The following is a 6,000-nucleotide window of genomic DNA, read 5'->3' on the forward strand; positions in this document are numbered from 1 at the left end:
CGTCTCTCCTTTGCATGGTATCCACCTTGCAGGCTCAGCCTCTCAGAAAATCCTAACATCTTATCCATTCCATCGGATACTGCTGCTTTTTCTCCTGTTTGTTCTCAGTCATTAAAGGGAACTTTAAGTTCCCGAAGAGCCCAATAGTTTCAGTTGAGTCAGATTTTAGTTACAATTATAAAACAGCTGACTGTTCTAATGCTGTAAAAATGTTCATCACGTAGATATTCTTTACTTTTTTAAAAAAAATCTACATTTCTTTTCTTTCTGATTAAAACCAGGACAAATAAATTTTTTCCACCACCTCTTAAGCTAGTGTTCTCTCCTCTTCTCTCCCATGAATGGATAGGGCAAGCAGTGGTTCAAGTGAAATTTTATATACTTATTATGAGCAAGGGGTGTGTATGTGTCTGTGCACGCACTCAGTTGTGTCCGACCCTTTGAACGCTCATGGACTATAGCCCACCAGGCTCCTCTGTCCATGGAATTTTCCAGGCAGGAATACTGGAGTAGGTTGCCAGTTTCTACTCCAAGGAATCTTCCCAACCCAGGGATTGAACCTGTGTCTCTTATGTCTCCTTCAATGGCAGGCAGATTCTTTACCACTAGTGCCATGAAAGTAGGGCGGCCAGATTTAACAAATGAACATACAGGATGCTCATTTGAATTTGAATTTCAGGTAAACAACAAATAAAAAAAAATTAGTGTAACATACTTATACTGAAAGGAAATATTCACTGCATATCTGAAATTGAAATTTAACTAGGCATCCTGTATTTTATCTGGCAAATGTACCAGACTATGAATTTAGACCATCTTTTTTGGACTTGGAAATTCAAATTAATTCATCCCAGTAACTCAGAGTATGAAATGAGAAAAGGTACAAAATGAACAAAAAGTCTGTTCCATTTGAACTCACCTGGAGATATTTATAAACCATACTTCCTGAGTACTCAGAGGCTGTGGGCAAGGATGCCCACATTCCTCAGGCAATGGTGGAAGGAGACATAGCTAACGCAGAATGAAATATTATTTGTGATATAATTTGAATCCGAGTGACTTTCAGCTCTCTGGTTTCGCAGCAAATTTGAGCATTCACTGGCTCAATCTATCTAATTGAAAATTAGAGTCAATTTTGCAATTTTCAAATTTCTTTAAATCAACTGAAAACTGTAGTCCCTCCAGAATGTCTCCTTCTTAGTCTTAAGTATCTGGTTTAAGTCTTGAGGTATCCTAAATTTTCTACTGCATTACCCACTTTCTCACCTCCTGTATACTATACTAACTTCGTGTGTGGGTGCTAAGTTGCTTCCATTGTGTCCAACTCTTTGTGAGCCTATGGACTGTAGCCCACCAGGCTCCACTGTCCATGGGATTCTCAAGGCAAGAATACTGGAGTGGGTTGCCATGCTTTCCTCCAGAGAATCTTCCTGACCCAGGGATTGACCCACATCTCTTATGTCTCCTGCATTGACAGGTGGGTTCTTTACCACTAGTGCCACCTGGGAAGCCCATATTAACTTCAGGCCATTTTAATTATCTGTAAAACAATATCCAATCGGAAAGAAATGTGATTACAGAGGATCAGCCAAGATGGCAGCATAGAAAGACCCTGAATGAACCTCTTCTCATGGGCAAACAGAAATTGCAATTATTCACAGAGTAATCATCAGTGAAAAAGACTGGAACCTGCCAGAAAAGACTTTTTACAATGGAAGATATAAAGAAGGAACCACAACAAGACAGGTGGGATGAGTTGAGGTGTAGTCAAGTCTCATACCTCCAGGTGGGTGACCTACAAACAGAAGAATAATTACAACTGCAGAGATTCTCTCCAAGGAGCGAGGAGTCTAACCCCACATCGGGTTCCTTGGCCTGAGGGTCCTGTCCAAGATAAGACCCAGAATGTTTGGCTTTGAAGGCCAGCAGGACTTGCTTTTGGGAGACCCAGAAGGCCATGGGACATAGAAACACCATTCTTTTTTGGAGGGAAGGGTTTTTTCTTATAGTTTACTTTTAATTGGAAGATAATTGCTTTACAATATTGAATTGATTTCTACCATGTAGCAACATGAATCAGCCATAGGTATACGTATGACCCCTCCCTCTTGTAGCTCCCTCCCACCTCCCACCCCCTCCTAGCCTTCTAGGTTGGCACAGAGCATGGGGTTTGACCTCCCTGCGTCATTCAGCAAATTCCCACTGGCTATATATTTCACATATAGTAGTGTATATGTTTCCATGCTAGTCTCTCAATTCGTCCCACCCTCTCCTTCCCCCACTGTGTCCACAAATCTGTTCTCTATGTCTGCGTCTCCATTGTTGCCCTGCAAATAGATTCATCAGTACCATCTTTCTAGATTCCATTTGTTGCTGTTGTTCAGTTGCTAGGTTATGTCTTGACCCTTTGTGACCCCATGGACTGTAGCACACCAGGCTTCCTTGTCCTTCACTATCTCCCAGAGTTTGCTCAAACCCATGTCCATTGAGTTGGAGATGCTATCCAATCATTTCATCCTCGATCACCACCTTCTCCTGCCCTCAGTCTTTACCAGCATCAGGGTCTTTTCCCATGGAGTCAGCTCTTTGCATCAGGTGGCCAAAGTATTCGATTCCATATATGTGCATTAATACATATTTGAGAAACACCTCTCTTTAAAGGGCACAAAATCTCACATGCTCTGGAACCCAGGGCAGAAGTAGTAATTTGAAAACAACCTGGGTCAGATTTACCTGCTAATCTTGACAAGTCTCCAAGAGAAGCAAGAGGCAACTGGAGCTCACTCTGGGGACATGGACATTGGAAGAAGCCATTATTGGGAGTTTGTTCTCCCACATGGACACTGGGGCTGGTCAACACCATTCTGGAATCCTCCCTTTAGCTTACTGATCTTGGGACCCAGCCCAACTCCACACCCAGTACTGGATACCTCAGGCCAAACAACTAATAAGCAACTCACAGCCCCACCCATCAGAAGAGAGACTGCCTTAAAACTCCCAGAGCCCACAGCTTCCCGTGGACACAGCCATGCCAACCAGAGGGTCCAGGACCTGACCCACACGCTGGTGTGCAGGCACTAGACTCGGGACCACTAGGGCCCTGCAGCCAGAGACCCTGCAACCCAGCTCCACCCACAAGTGGTCAGGCATCAGCCCCCAAATACCAAGTGCGAACTACCATGAAGCCTGTCCTCGCCTCTGGGTCAGCCTAACCCACCAGCAGGCAGACAGCAGCACTAGGACAACAGCCCCAGAGCCTGCAGACCCAGCCCAACAATCAGCAGGCCAACATTACTGAATGATGTAATCAAGGCATCAATGCAAGAAAAAGAAAGATATAACAATTATAAATACAAATGCATCCAACATAGAATCACCTAAATGCGTAAGCAAATGCTAACAGACATAAAGGAGAAATTGACAATAACACAATAATAGTTCAGTTCAGTCACTCAGTCGTGTCCGACTCTTTGCAACCCCATAAATTGCAGCACGCCAGGCCTCTCTGTCCATCACCAACTCCCGGAGTCTACCCAAACCCATGTCCATCGGGTCAGTGATGCCATCCAACCATCTCATCCTCCGTCGTCCCCTTCTCCTCCTGCACCCAATCCTACCCAGCATTAAGGTCTTTTCCAATGAGTCAACTCTTCGCATGAGGTGGCCAAAGTATTGGAGTTTCAGCTTCAACATCAGTCCTTCCAATGAACACCCAGAATTGATCTCCTTTAGGATGGATTGATTGGATCTCCTTGCAGTCCAAGGGACTCTCAAGAGTCTTCTCCAACACCACAGTTCAAAAGCATCAGTTCTTCGGCGCTCAGCTTTCTTCACCGTCCAACTCTCACATCCATACATCACCACTGGAAAAACCATAGCCTTGACTAGATGGACCTTTGTTGGCAAAGTAATGTCTCTGCTTTTAAATATGGTATCTAGGTTGGCCATAACCTTCCTTCCAAGGAGTAAGTGTCTTTTAATTTCATGGCTGCAATCACCATCAGCAGTGATTTTGGAGCCCCCCAAAATAAAGTCTGACACTGTTTCCACTGTTTCCCCATCTATTTCCCATGAAGTGATGGGACCAGATGCCATGATCTTAGTTTTCTGAACGTTGAGCTTTAAGCCATCTTTTTCACTCTCCTCTTTCACTTTCATCAAGAGGCTCTTTAGTTCTTCTTTACTTTCTGCCATAAGGGTGGTGTCATCTGCATATCTGAGATTATTGATATTTCTCCCGGCAATCTTGATTCCAGCTTGTGTTTCTTCCAGCCCAGCATTTCTCATGATGTACTCTGCATATAAATTAAATAAGCAGGGTGACAATATACAGCCTTGACATACTCCTTTTCCTATTTGGAACCAGTCTGTTGTTCCACGTCCAGTTGGGGACCTTAAAACCCTACTACATCAATGGACAAATCATCCAGACAGAAAGTCAGTAAGGAAGCACTGGCCTTAAATGACACAGGACAAATGGATTAATAGACATATATAGAACATTCCATCCAAAAGCATCAGAATATACATATTTTTTCACGTACATGGATCATTCTCCAGGACAGATCACATGCTACTCATGCTAAGCCACAAAACAAACCTAAATAAATTTAAGAAAATTGAAATCATATCAAGTATTTCTTCCAACCACAACACTATGAGACTAGAAATCAATTACAAGAAAAAATGCAGAAAATACAAGCACATGATAGCTAAACAATGTGCCACTAAACAACTGATGGATCACTGAAAAAAATCAAAGAGGAAGTAAATAAATACCTGGAGACAAATGAAAATGAAAACAAAATGATCCAAAAGCTATGTGGCACAGAAAAAGCAATTCTAAGAGGGAAGTTTAGAGTAATACAAACTGACCTCCAGGAAACAAGAAAAATCTCAAATAAATAGCCTAATCTTATACCTAAAGGAACTAGAAAAAGGAGAACAAACAAAGCGCAAAGTTAGTAAAAGGAAAGAAATCATAAAGATCAGAGCAGAAGCAAATGAAATAGAGACTAAAAATCAACAGTAAAGATCAATAAAACTAAGAGCTGATTCTTTGAAAAGATAAATAAGAATGATAAACTTTTAGCCAGACTCATCAAGAAAAAAAAAAGACTCAAGTCAATAAAATTAGAAATGAAAAAGAAGTTACAATACCACAGAAATACTAAGGATCATAAGAGACTGCTATGAACTACAATATGTCAATAAAATGGACCACCTAGAAATGAACAAATTCCTAGACATGCACAATATCCCAGGATTGAACAAGGAAGAAGTACAGGATATGAACAGTCCAATTACCGGAAGTGAAATTCAATCAGTAATTAAAGAAATTTCTAATGAACCAAAGTCCAGGACCAGATGGTGTCACACGTAATTTCCACCAAACAATTAGTGAAGAGTTAACACTTAACCTTCTCAAACTATTCTAAAAAATTGCAGAGGAAGGAACATTTCCAAACTCATTCCCCAAGACCAGCATCACCCTGATACAAAAATCAGACAAAGATATCACACAAGAAAGAAAATTATAAGCCAATATCATTTTTGTATCTATGAACAAAGTTTGCTGACTTTACGTTCTGTTTGCTGACTCAATAAAGTGTCAGCAAACTAAATCCCACAGAACATTAAAAGGATCATACACCATGATCAGGTAGGATTTATCCCAGGGATGCAAGGATGGTTGAATATCCACAAATAAAGGTTGTAACACAAATGTTAATACATCATATTAACAAATTAAAGAATAACAGTCATATGATCATCTCAATAGATGCAGAAGCAGCTTTTGACAACACTCAACATCCGTTTATGATAAAAATTCTCCATGGAGTGAGTTGTCAATAGTTCTAGACTTTCCCTGGCAAGTCAGTGTCAGGCAGTAGTGGAGGCAGTGGAAGGAGGGAACTGGGAGATGGCGAGGAGGGAAGGAGAGGGGACCTGCCAATTTAGCAATTTTGGGGAGCTGGCTGTGGCAAGGCCATGTTATCC

Source organism: Giraffa tippelskirchi, chromosome 1 (assembly GCF_054371585.1).
Source record: "Giraffa tippelskirchi isolate mGirTip1 chromosome 1, T2T-mGirTip1v1.2.pri, whole genome shotgun sequence".
NCBI classification, from domain to species: Eukaryota; Metazoa; Chordata; class Mammalia; order Artiodactyla; family Giraffidae; genus Giraffa; species Giraffa tippelskirchi.